We start from the raw sequence: 13,723 nt of genomic DNA on the forward strand, positions 1-13,723 counted from the left end.
GCAATTCAGTGAATATCATTTGTTGCTGTATATCATTTTGGTATTTTGTTTCATTGTTTTGTACATTTGTACATAAATCAGGGTATAAGTTAATATAATTCTCATTTGAATTGTTTACATTTCATCGATTCGTAAATTAGGGGCCTTTTAAAGCTAACTATATATGTATGATTTTTACTCATTGTTGAAGGCATAATCTCTACATCTGACCAGGAGAGTTATCAAATTGGCAATCATACAACATCTTCTAATATGTCTGTGATAAGATGATATCTCTTTCTAGATATTTACCAAGCTACAATTGTACATGTATGATGCTGCATCACTTGAAATACAATAAAAAGTATCTTCTGGCAAAAACAAATTTTGAATTTGGTCAGCTACATTGGGGGAAGTTATATAATAAACTATTATCACAGAGATATGTCTCGCCTTTTTGTAATTTTGATTATACAAATGTTGAAATCAAAATAGAAATACTTTAGCATGTTTGCGCCTGTCCCAAGTCAGGAGCCTCTGGCCTTTGTTAGTCTTGTATTATTTTAATTTTAGTTTCTTGTGTACAATTTGGAAATTAGTATGGCATTCATTATCACTGAACTAGTATATATTTGTTTAGGGGCCAGCTGAAGGACGCCTCCGGGTGCGGGAATTTTTCGCTACATTGAAGGCCTGTTGGTGAACTTCTGCTGTTGTTTTTTTCTATGGTCAGGTTGTTGTCTCTTTGGCACATTCCCCATTTCCATTCTCAATTTTATTTAACATCTTACACAAGTTATGAAAATATTCAAAGTCAATGAACCATGACCATGTCAGAGTTACATGGCTAAACAATCTCCATTTAAATGAGATATGCCAATGCTTATACAACTGAATACCAATTAACATTGGCCTACCACTAATGGTTCCCCTTGAATTGACCTAATCACAAACTAATACATGATAAATTAGAAAAATTTTCAAAGTCAATAGACCATGACTAAGGAGGCGGAGGCAAATTATCTCCATGGAAATAAGATATGCCGATGCTTAAACAACTACATACCAAATATTATTGATCTACCACTTGTGGTTCCCCATAAACTGACCTAATCACAAACTAATACATGTAAAATAAGCAAAAGTTTCAAAGTCAATAGACCATGACTAAGGGGGTGGAAAGAAATTTTCTCCATGGAAAGGAGATGTGCCAATGCTGATACAACTGCATACCAAATATAATTGACCTACCACTTGTGGTTCACCATAAACTAGACCTAATCACAAACTAATACATTGTTGACGCCAACAACAGCATACCTATATCTCGCTTTTTGACTCTGTCATGGCGAGACAAAAATGTACCAGTCAGGGGCATTTTTCCCCCCAATAGTAACTAGTTTCAATTACAGCCTAGTTTAAAACATGCTGAAATAGCTAATTTAGGTTACATTTTTTTTTAGACAAGACGTTTTTTCTTTAGAAAATTGACAGCCTGCAGATTAATCTACATGTAGATAATAGATTGTATCTTTGACATTTTCTGATATTCAGTTGCCAGATAAAACTAGAGGCTCTCAAGAGCCTGTGTCGATCACCTTGGTCTATGTGCATATTATGGGTCTCACTAATTAGCGACAACAAGCGTCAACAAGTGACAACAAGAATTATTTTAGCGACAACAAGCGACAAGAAGACTATTTAGCGACAAGAAAACATTTTTTTTATTAGATATAAAGAAATTTGTATTTAATGTTTTTTTTAAATATACGAGCAGATATGTCTAATTAAAATGTTTTATTGTATAGATAGACAAAGAAATGAAACATTTGTGATGAAGAAAGAGATTGTGAAGTTTATATTAGTATATTGGTAGATGAAGAAATTTAACATTTGTGAAGAAGAAAGAGATTGAGCTTCTTTTTTTTAATTTTTAAATATGAAGAATATGTATAAGATAATGTATGTATCTGTTTTCATCAAAGTCAAAGTATGAATAAACGAATGGATATATATGGAGCGGGCATAATGGAATATAATATTTTGATTCATTTGCTTAATACTATGCTCTAAGTGTACTCTTGTTATGTCAATTCGATGCTTTATTTATAGAACTCTCAGCCACGCTTTGCCATCTTTATTATTTAAGCGTGTTTCCAGACCCCACGACGAGGACGTGGTTCTACCTTGGGGTCCATATATTTTTTTTTTTATTTTTTTTTTTTTTATTATTTTTAGTCATTATATAGTAATATGTACATTCCTATCTAACATAATATTTATACATTTTGTACATGGTGGTCCCATTTTGATAAGCAAACATGTGGAACATCAAATGAGATTAACGAGTCGTGTGTCCCCTGTTTTATTGCTAGAATAACATCCAATTAACACCTTCAACTTTGTACACGCGTCAGACTATACAATTACACGTGCCAGAATATACAATCATTGTAAATAGTGAACACCTGTTGAAAACTCAAGATTGTCATTAATTTCCTTTCATCTTCAATCAATATGCATAAACATGATAAATATCGTTTAATGAGGCAGTAAACAAATAAAAAGATGAAAACATTCACATTTCAATTTTCTTTTCCTCCTGTTTGATTTCAGTTCTTTGTATTTCACAATTTGTGTCAATATTTTCAGGACAATGATGCACAAATAATTCATTTTGCGAGCTTAATATATATTGCACGAAAAGAGTTTTAAAAAACAAATTATAAGATAAATAATATGTTCTATAACACAAGGAAAAGAAATCTCATAATACAATAATTAAGGTGGTATGGGTGTCTTCCTCCATCTTGGATTGTAAAAAACAGAGAATCAAAGGTCCAGATTTTCCATCAAGTTAGCAAAATTTGATGCAGGAATGCAGATGTTTAATGTACATTTTCATTTATAAGAATATAACTTCTAAATATTTATATTTTTGCAAATGTTAATTATTTTTGGTTGTTTTAATTTTTTTTTTTTAAATTGGCATTTTAAGGGGAGGTAACTCTAAAAAAGTGCATTTTCTGAAGGATTCTGTATGGAATTTTCCTATTTTGTATTTTATCCGGAAAAAACGTACGGTGACCCTATCTTTTCTTTTGATATTCTCAAAGCAGTGTCTGAAAGCTATCTTTTCCTGAAGTATTTAACAATTCTATCATTTTGTTTAGTTTCTAATCACAAAATGGTGTTTTTTCCTGTATAATCCATACAAAATGTGTCATTTCGTCCCGTCCTGTAGCTTGAGAAAATGCGCGGTGACCTATCATTTTTATTATATTTTTCAACATGTATCAATAGATACAACGTTTTGGCAAAGTATGAACAAATTCTATCATTTTTATTTTAGACTCCCATACCACCTTAAACGTAATACTGGCTGTTATTCATAATAGATGATAAAATATTATGTAAATAATGTTTCATTTTTTTCTATCAATTTTAACTTTCTTGTCGCTAAAATTATTTTCTTTTGCATATTCTTTTAATATTAATTGCAATAATTAATTTTAATTAAAAAAAAATGTTTTCTTGTCGCTAAATAGTTTCTTGTCGCTTGTTGTCGCTAAAATAATTCTTGTTGTCGCTTCTTGTCGCTTGTTGACGCTTGTTGTTGCTAATTAGTGAGACCGCATATTATCAATGGACACAGATAAATTCATGACAAAATGGTGTTTTTGTGATGGTGATGTGTTTGTAGATCTTTCTTTACTGAACATTCTTGTTGCTACAACTATTTCTCTCTTTTTAATGAACTTGGCCCAGTAATTACAGTGGAAAATATTTCCTAAAAACATGACAAAAAAGTTGTTAACAATTGACTATAAAGGGCAATAACTTCTTAAGGGTCAATTGAAAATTTTGGTCATGTTGACTTATTTGTAGATCTTATTTTGCTGAACATTATTGCTGTTTACAGTTTATCTCTATCTATAATAATATTCAAGATAATAACCAAAATCTGCAAAATTTCCTTAAAATTACTAATTTGGGGGCAGCAACCCAAAAACAGGTTGCCTGATTTGTCTGAAAATTTCAGGGCAGATAGATCTTGACCTGATAAACAATTTTACCTAGTCAGATATGCTGTAAATGCTTTGGTGTCAGAGATATAAGCCAAAATCTACATTTCCCCTCTATGTTCTATTTTTAGCCATGACAGCCATCTTGGTTGGTTGGACAGGTCAATCCACACAATTTTTAAACTAAATACCACAAAGATGATTGTGGCCAAGTTTGGATTAAATTGGCCATGTAGTTTCAGAGGAGAAGATTTTTGAAATAGATTACTAAGATTTACGAAAAATGGTTAAAAATTGACTATAAAGGGCAATAACTCCTAAAGGGGTCAACTGACCATTTCGGTCATCTGAATTATTTGTAAATCTTCCTTTGCTGAACATTATTGCTGTTTACAGTTTATCTTTATCTATAATAATATTCAAGATAATAACCAAAAACAGCAAAATTTCCTTAAAATTACTTATTTCAGGGCAGCAACCCAATAACCTGTTGTCCTATTCATTTGAAAATTTCAGGGCTGATAGATTTTCACTTGATGAACAATTTTACCCCATGTCAGATTTGCTCTAAATGCTTTGGTTTCAGAGTTATAAGCCAAAATCTACATTTCAACCCTATGTTCTCTTTTTAGCCATGGCGGCCATCTTGGTTGGATGGCCGGGTCACGCCACACATTTTTTAAACTAATTACCCCAAAGATGATTGTGGCCAAGTTTGGATTAATTTGGCCATGTAGTTTCAGAGGAGAAGATTTTTGTAATAGATTACTGACATGCTCATTCTGAAAAACTTCATATCAAGTATGGTGTTCCCCAAGGCTCCATATTAGGCCCCCTTCTGTTTATATTATACATCAACGACCTTCCTATTTATATGAAAAATTGTTGCACTGATTTATATGCCGATGATTCAACCTTACATCTTTCTGGTAATTGTTATCAAACTCTTCAGTCAAAGGTACAAGAAGATTTACATGGTGTAGAGGCATGGTGCAATGATAACAATATGTTCATCAATAAAAATAAAACAAAATATATGATTATTGGAACGAAGCAAAGAGCAATGCCACATTACAATGAGAGTTGTTTAACTATTAACAATCAAGTGATACAATCTTCCACATGCGAAAGTCTTTTAGGCATTAAAATTGACCCTTCCCTCACATGGACAACCCAAATTGACTTGATCTGCTCAAAAATATCATCTAGACTATATCTACTATTAAAGATTAAAAAATTTCTAAATCTAGACTGCAGAAAATTATTCTATAATGGTTATATCTTGCCACTTATTGATTATTGTTGTATAGTGTGGAGTAGTTGTAGCAGTGAGGGTTTAAAAAGGATATTAAAATTACAAAAGAGGGCTGCTAGATTAATACTAGAAACAGACCCATTCGCTCCTTCTGCACCCTTATTCAAACACTTAAACTGGATGACAGTTGAACAGAGAATAAAATATCATAAGTTAGTGATGACATTTAAGTGTATTAATAATGATGCCCCATCATATCTTACTAACAAGTTTCATTATGTTTCAGACAGAAATCCGTACCCCTTGAGAAATGCTGTTCAAGGAAACCTCATACTCCCTAAACCAAAAACAGAATTATTCAAAAAATCTTTTATGTATTCTGGACCATACTTGTGGAATAATTTGCCAATACCGTTAAGAAATATTACAAATATTAATTCTTTCAAATACAAAATAGCAGATCATTTATTGAAATCAACCTAACTGTATAAATAATATAAAAAACTGATCATGTCATCATGTTTATTTTTTCATCACATTTTATCAAGTTGTATTGAACATTATTTTCACACTTGACTTTTTATGCTAATGTATGTATGCAATGTACTAGTATATGTTTGTGTTTTGTTTGATTTTTCATTACGAGGGCCTCAGGGAAGATTAGTTATATAGCTAACTGTGTAACCCTCTTAAAATAAAGTATTGTTGTTGTTGTTGTTGTTGTTATTACTAAGATTTACGAAAAATGGTTAAAAATTGACTATTAAGGGCAATAACTCCTAAAGGGGTCAACTGACCATTTCGGTCATGCTGACTTATTTGTAAATCTTACTTTGCTGAACATTATTGCTGTTTACAGTCTATCTTTATCTATAATAATATTAAAGATAATAACCAAAAACAGCAAAATTTCCTTAAAATTACATATTCAGGGGCAGCAACCCAACAACGGGTTGTCTGATTCATCTGAAAATTTCAGGGCAGATACATCTTGACCTGATAAACAATTTTACATGTCAGATTTGCTCTAAATGCTTTGGTTTTTGAGTTATAAGCCAAAAACTGCATTTTACCCCTATATTCTATTTTTAGCCATGGCGGCCATCTTAGTTGGTTGGCGGGGTCAAGCCACACATTTTTAAAACTAGATACCCATATGATGATTGTGGCCAAGTTTGGTTTAATTTGGCCCAGCAGTTTCAGAGGAGAAGATTTTTGTAAAAGTTAACGACGACGGTTGAAGAAGGACAACGACGCCGGACGCAAAGTGATGGGAAAAGCTCACTTGGCCCTTTGGGCCAGGTGAGCTAAAAATGGCAAAATGGCCTTAAAATTACCAGTTCAGAGGCAGCAACCCAACAACAGATTGTCCGATCCATCTGAAAATTTCAGGGCAGATAGGTCTTAACCTGATAAACAATTTTACTAAATGTCAGATTTGCTCTAAATGCTTTTGTTTCAGAGATATAAGCCAAAATCTATATTTCACCCCTATGTTCTATTTTTAGCCATGGTGGCCATCTTGGTTGGTTGGCCGGGTTACATCACACATTTTTTAAATAAGATACCCCAAAGATGATTTTGGCCAAGTTTGGATTACTTTGGCCAAGTAGTTTCAGAGGAGAAGATTTTTGTAATAGATTACTAAGATTTACCAAAAATGGTTAAAAATTGACTATTAAGGGCAATAACTCCTAAAGGGGTCAACTGACCATTTCGGTCATGTGACTTATTTGTAAATCTTAATTTGCTGAACATTATTGCTGTTTACAGTTTATCTCTATCTATAATAATATTCAAGATAATAACCAAAAACAGCAAAATTTCCTTAAAATTACCAATTCAGAGGCAGCAACCCAACAACAGATTGTCTGATTCATCTGAAAATTGTAGAACAGATAGATCTTGACCTGATAACCAATTTTGCCCCATTTCAGATTTGCTCTAAATGCTTTGGTTTTTGAGTTATAAGCCAAAAACTGCATTTTACCCCTATGTTCTATTTTTAGCCATGGCGGCCATCTTGGTTGGTTGGCGGGGTCACACCACACATTTTTTAAATTAGATACCCCAATGATGATTGTGGCTAAGTTTGGTTTAATTTGGCCCAGTAGTTTCAGAGGAGAAGATTTTTGTAAAAGTTAACGACGACGGACGACGACGATGGACGACGGACTACGACGGACGCCAAGTGATGGAAAAAGCTCACTTGGCCCTGTGGGCCAGGTGAGCTTAATATATAGACTGTTGATTTTTTGTATGAATATTTTACATTTGAAAGTTTGGAGAAACCTGTAAGCGGAAGAATGATCATTGTTCCTTTATAAATATTCACTGTTTAAACAAATACATAACTGATGATAGCATGTTTTAAGCAGATGGTTTTTTGTACCTTATTTCTCTTTGCTTAACCACTCTCTTTCGTTTGTGGCTAGGGGTTGAACACATCTTCCTAACCCAGAGCTTTTAAATGATGACATTTCATAAGCCTGAATAGTATGAGTGCTTGCCCATCATTTGATTTCTTTCACATAAGAAAGTGAGTATAGTAATTGTTCATGCTTGTTTTTTTAGTATAAAACAAGAATTAGTCAGAGATTTAACTCTCACGTCTGATGGCTATTTTGCCAGACAAGCTTGGGCCCAGCTGGTCTGGCAAAACAGCCATTTGACGTCACAGTAATATCGGACTAAACAAGAATGTGTCCTAAGTAGGCAGATGCCCTATTGGCAATATTATTTTCTATGTTCAGTGGAGTGTGAAAATGGGGTAAAATCTCTTATTTGGCCTTAAAATTAGAAATATCATAAGGAACATGGGTACTAAGTTTCATGTTGATTGGACTTCAACTTCATCAAAAACTACCTCAACGAAAAACTTTATCTTGATGCTGGACAGATGGACGAACGAACGAACCAACCAAAAAACAAACAGACAGACGCAGAGACCAGAAAACATAATGCCCATAAAGGGGGGCATAAAAATAGGTGATTGAATACATAGTTCTGATTGATTGATATCATAAAAGAAGCTATATTCATACAAAGAAATTTCCTAACTAGAGGCTCTCAAGAGCCTGTGTCGCTCACCTTGGTCTATGTGCATATTATACAATGGACACAGATAAATTCATGACAAAATTATGTTTTGGTGATCATGATGTGTTTGTAGATCTTACTTTACTGGACATTCTTCTTGCTACAATTATCTCTATCTATAATGAACTTGGCCCAGTAATTACAGTGGAAAACATTTTCTAAAAATTTACAAAAATTTATGAAAATTGTTAAATAATGACTATAAAGGGCAATAACTCCTTAAGGGGTAAACTAAAAAATTTGGTCATGTTTACTTATTTGTAGATCTTACTTTGCTGAACATTATTGCTGTTTACAGTTTATCTCTATCTATTATAATATTCAAGATAATAACCAAAAACTGCCAAATTTCCTTAAGTTAAAATTACTAATTCTGGGGCAGCAATCCAACAACAGGTTGTCTGTTTTGTCTGAAAACTTCAGGGCAGATAGATCTTCACCTGATATACTACATATCCCCTGTCAGATTTGCTCTAAATGCTTTGGTTTCAGAGATATAACCCAAAATCTACATTTCGCCCCTATGTACTATATTTAGCCATGGTGGCCATCTTGGTTGGTTGGCAGGGTCACACCACACATTTTTAAAACTAAATACCCAAATGATGATTGTGGCCAAGTTTGGTTATATTTGGCCCAGTAGTTTCAGAGGAGAAGATTTTTTAAAAGAATACTAAAATTTTAGAAAAATGGTTAAAAATTGACTATAAAGGCCAATAACTCCTTAATGGGTCAACTGACAATTTTGGTCATGTTGACTTATTTGTATCTTACTTTGCTGAACATTATTGCTGTTTACAGTTTATCTCTATCTATAATAATATTCAAGATAATAAGCAAAAACTGCAAAATTCCTTATAATTACTAATTCAGGGGCAGCAACTCAACAACGGTTGTCCGATTTGTCTGAAAATTTGAGGGCAGATAGATGTTGACCTGATAAACAATTTTACTCCAGTCAGATTTGCTCTAAATGCTTTGGTTTTTGAGTTATAAGCCAAAAACTGCATTTTACCCCTACGTTCTATTTTTAGCCATGGCGGCCATCTTGGTTGGTTGGCGGGGTCACACCACACATTTTTTAAATTAGATACCCTAATGATGATTGTGGCTAAGTTTGGTTTAATTTGGCCCAGTAGTTTCAGAGGAGAAGATTTTTGTAAAAGTTAACGACGAAGGACGACGACGATGGACGACGGACTACGACGGACGCCAAGTGATGGGAAAAGCTCACTTGGCCCTGTGGGCCAGGTGAGCTTAATATATAGACTGTTGATTTTTTGTATGAATATTTTACATTTGAAAGTTTGGAGAAACCTGTAAGCGGAAGAATGATCATTGTTCCTTTATAATTGTTCACTGTTTAAACAAATACATAACTGATGACAGCATGTTTTAAGCAGATGGTTTTTTGTACCTTATTTCTCTTTGCTTAACCACTCTCTTTCGTTTGTGGCTAGGGGTTGAACACATCTTCCTAACCCAGAGCTTTTAAATGATGACATTTCATAAGCCTGAATAGTACGAGTGCTTGCCCATCATTTGATTTCATGCCGCCCGGCCGCCCGCCGTACAACCCCAAATCAATAACCGACATTTTTGTCACAAAAAAACGGTTAATAAAACACTTACACATTTCACCTGACAATCTTCTTTTTGTCAATTTTTTTTTTTGACAAATTTTAATTTACACATTGTGAGTGCTGACCTTAAAAGAAATAGATTTATACATACCTTGACCTATAATGGTTTTCTTTTATATATTGTTATTTGGATGGAGAGTTGTCTCATTGGCACTTATACCACATCTTCCTATAACTATTAACAACTTGTGAAAATTGGATGTCGCTTGATATCAATACCCATTATTTAAATTAAAAAGTAATATTGAACTCATCACAGGCTCGATTATTATTATTATATTGAAATTAAATAACTCTACTTGATATAAAGCCATATAAAAAATTTGAGACAAGTGCCTGTGGTCTTACGGGATACAACTAATAAACGGATCTCTAATTTAATTACAGGGTAGATTATGGGAAAAGGAAAGAAAAGATGAAAGGGATGAAAATGAGTACTTACGGTTATTGATAAATGATAAGAAGCAGAAGAAGCTCAATTTTTATGATGAGGAACCTGGATCATACACAAAAGAGACACAAGAATGTGTGTATGAACTTTTGAATAACAACTTAACAAGTCGTGTGAGTCTAGTAATAAAAGCGGTTTTAAATTTGCTAGGTTATAAAGCTAACAAGCTTCCCAGTACTTCAACTGTCAATAACATAAATATTTAAAGATTGGTTTTGTCTCAAATGCAAATAGCAAAAGACCAAAGCGGTAAAACAAATATCTGTTTCTTGAGTGACGAAACCTCAAAGTTTGTGGAAATTAAAATATGAAGGTTTTCATGTGTCTGTGATGTTAAACTTTGGGTCCTAGGGCTTAGACATTTACTTTAAAAACAAAGTCTAGGAGTGAAACACTTTGTACCTTTAAAGAAATTTTGGAGGACATTATACTGAAGCTGGTAAACTTTGTGAAAATGATGTTAATAAACAAATATTGTTAAACATTACTTCAACTAAAGTCTATGTCTGACAAGGCTGTGACACAAATTAAATTTAATACCTAATTAGAGGAATATAGAACTCAAATACTTGAAGAGAAACTTGGAGATGCATGGGACAATATGACTGCTTTAGAGATAACATCAGTTTCTAAACTTAATAACTTTTTTGTGGACTTCACACATAAGTCTATGATGCTGAATCGGCATCATCTTGTTTGATGGATTATGAAAAGGGTGCTTTTGAACAGACACCGCCGATGGCCCGATACATGATCCATCTTTCAGGAAAGCGATGCCTTCGGTTAAACTGTACTGTTAGTAAAGCCTTCGCTTGTGGTGGTGATGAAAAGAGTGGTATATATGGACCGTTTGACCTTTATGTAAGGCACTGGCTACGGTTACATGGAAATGTAACAATAATAAAAATATTATTGTTACATTGGAGACTTATTGCCGGAATGCAAAGTTGGGTAAGGAACTGATTAATTACGAATGTAACAATAATTATTGAGGCTACAGTTACATTGCGTTATTGTTACATGAAAAACAGCAATGTTCGCTAGATTCATTAAACTTAAAATCTTCTATAGTTTTGTTGCTTAATTCTTTCATATGTACTAAATAATAATTGTTATAATGATAAATAATAAATATCATTATTCAACAAATGGTGTTTAAATAGTTTTACGTATTAATGGTTTTGATGTTCTTAAAGATATACTACTTCAGATAAGTACAGTGTGCCAAAGGCGAAAAATATAGTTCATGATGGTTTGTTGTTGAGAACTCAGGCTCAGAAAAGTGTGCCCTTCTAAGTATTTAACTGCACAGCTACTTTTATAACTGTCATTATACTTTGAACAATGGACAAAGAGATTCCTATTTACCAATTTTGTATTGGATGAAAACATTAAAACTTGAGATGCGTTTGAAACGAAACTGAAACAATATCAAGACACAAACCTACAACTTCATATATACATCAAAAGCAAAGTTTGCTAACTGTGAACTTAAATACTATGAACTTCTGCAGTCTGCACGGTTAGCCACTAGTCGGATGCCCCAGACTAGTAAAATTTCATTCGGACTAGTAAGTTTTTGCAAAACTTTGTTTGGCCAAATAAGAAAAATGTCAGAATATTGGTCTTCGGACTAGTAGTTGAAAAAGTTTTATGTGCAGACTGCTTCTGTATACATGTTACGATGATGTATCCATCCTCAATCTCGTCCATGGAGGACGTAATTTCGTTTCAAAATCAGATGGAGCTCACCCAAACCAAAGGTTTTTTTTTTTCCTTTTTTGACCAATATACCTATATAAGAATATTGCTTGGAGTTGTTTCATCAAAAATTTGTCGGACTTGAACATGCTCCAAAAACCACTTCAATGACTGGATATGTAGAACTTGACTGTCATTGTAAATTAAAAAAAAATCAAGAAATTGTATGTAATTATTGTATATGAAATAAATGTCTTTAATTTTTATTATCATTAGTACATATTACTAGCCCCATTGACACATGGTACATAGCTGTTTTTCATGTAACAATAACGCCATGTAACCGTAGCCTCAATAATTATTGTTACATTCGTAATTAATCGGTTCCTTACCCAACAATACATTCCGGCAATAGACGTATTTACACTTGTATGCAAATTTGTTCGCCATTACGTAAAATCACACAGGTTCCCGTAAACTTTGACATCATAATTTAAAATATTTGACGTCACAATTTAAAAGTGATTGTTGCTTGACGTCAATAGGTGATTCACAGTCGATCTAAGGTCATTCGGAGGCAAGATACAGCTAAATACCAAAAATGTAAATACGTTTATTAGTCTCCAATGTAACAATAATATTTTTATTATTGTTACATTTCCATGTAACCGAAGCCAGTGCCTTTATGTAAAGCCATTCTTAAACCACCCCATGAATTGAAAAAAGTGTCTGTGGGTGTTGCCCAAACCTGTTCAAGTTTATTTATGTAAGTCATGAAAATCATCGAGTAGGTATTCCATGTATTCATTGGATTGCCATTTTGCAGTTTTTCACCGTTTTTCACAATCAATGAACAAAAAACACGAACATCATGTAGACTTCAACAATAATCCAAATATGTTTACCCTTTGCAACTTTTTAAATCATTACCAGTGTGCAACCAAGGATTTGTATAGTATTCCTTGGTGCAACTTACTAAAAAATTTAGAAAACTTTTCATTTTTTAGTTTTATTACCTGTCGTATTTGGCGGTCAATCTATCCCAGAACCAGCTACAGAGATAATGTTATATGACAGATAACGGACGATTTGTACAGAAGCCATCACTCTTAATAAATGTTTTTTGGTGGATTCATTTTTTATTAGGCAGTGGATATTGTAGCCTCTTAGGTGCATGTTAACATTTGCCGAAATGTTGAAACTGGTGGAATCAGTTGTAACGGAGGGATTCGGCGACGACACCACGGTAGTTCAGGTATGAGGTCCGTTCGCGCCCAATACACTTTCGCACCCTACACGTTCTTCTTCTTCTTCTTCCGAATACGGGAGTAGACTCCTAGGTAGGAGTGTAAAACTTCCCGGAACTATAGTGCCTAACAAGATTTTGTGAGGTAGACGAAATTGACTTTAAAACGATCGTATTGACGTTTGATGTGCAGAAATAGGCAGATCGGACATATTTTGACTTTAGTTACTTACTTCTTAAGTTTGGGATTAATTGTTATCAACATATTCCAATGAGACTGAAAAATGCTTTTTTTTATTATGATAAATTATAATTTTACCTGCC

At 33.4% G+C, this 13,723-nt stretch overlaps 1 protein-coding gene across 3 annotated transcripts in view; it reads right to left on the bottom strand.

Annotated features, from left to right (window-relative positions):
- LOC139529102 (DNA replication ATP-dependent helicase/nuclease DNA2-like) overlaps positions 1–13,442 on the bottom strand; it is a 233,316-nt gene extending 219,874 nt beyond the window's left edge. For all 3 annotated transcript variants that reach the window (XM_071325376.1, XM_071325377.1, XM_071325378.1), the window contains exon 1: positions 13,170–13,442. The gene's annotated coding sequence lies outside the window, so the exon portion shown is untranslated. The remainder of the gene's footprint in view (positions 1–13,169) is intronic.
- Between the last annotated feature and the right edge of the window lie 281 nt (positions 13,443–13,723).

The sequence above is a fragment of the Mytilus edulis genome, chromosome 6, assembly GCF_963676685.1.
Source record: "Mytilus edulis chromosome 6, xbMytEdul2.2, whole genome shotgun sequence".
NCBI classification, from domain to species: Eukaryota; Metazoa; Mollusca; class Bivalvia; order Mytilida; family Mytilidae; genus Mytilus; species Mytilus edulis.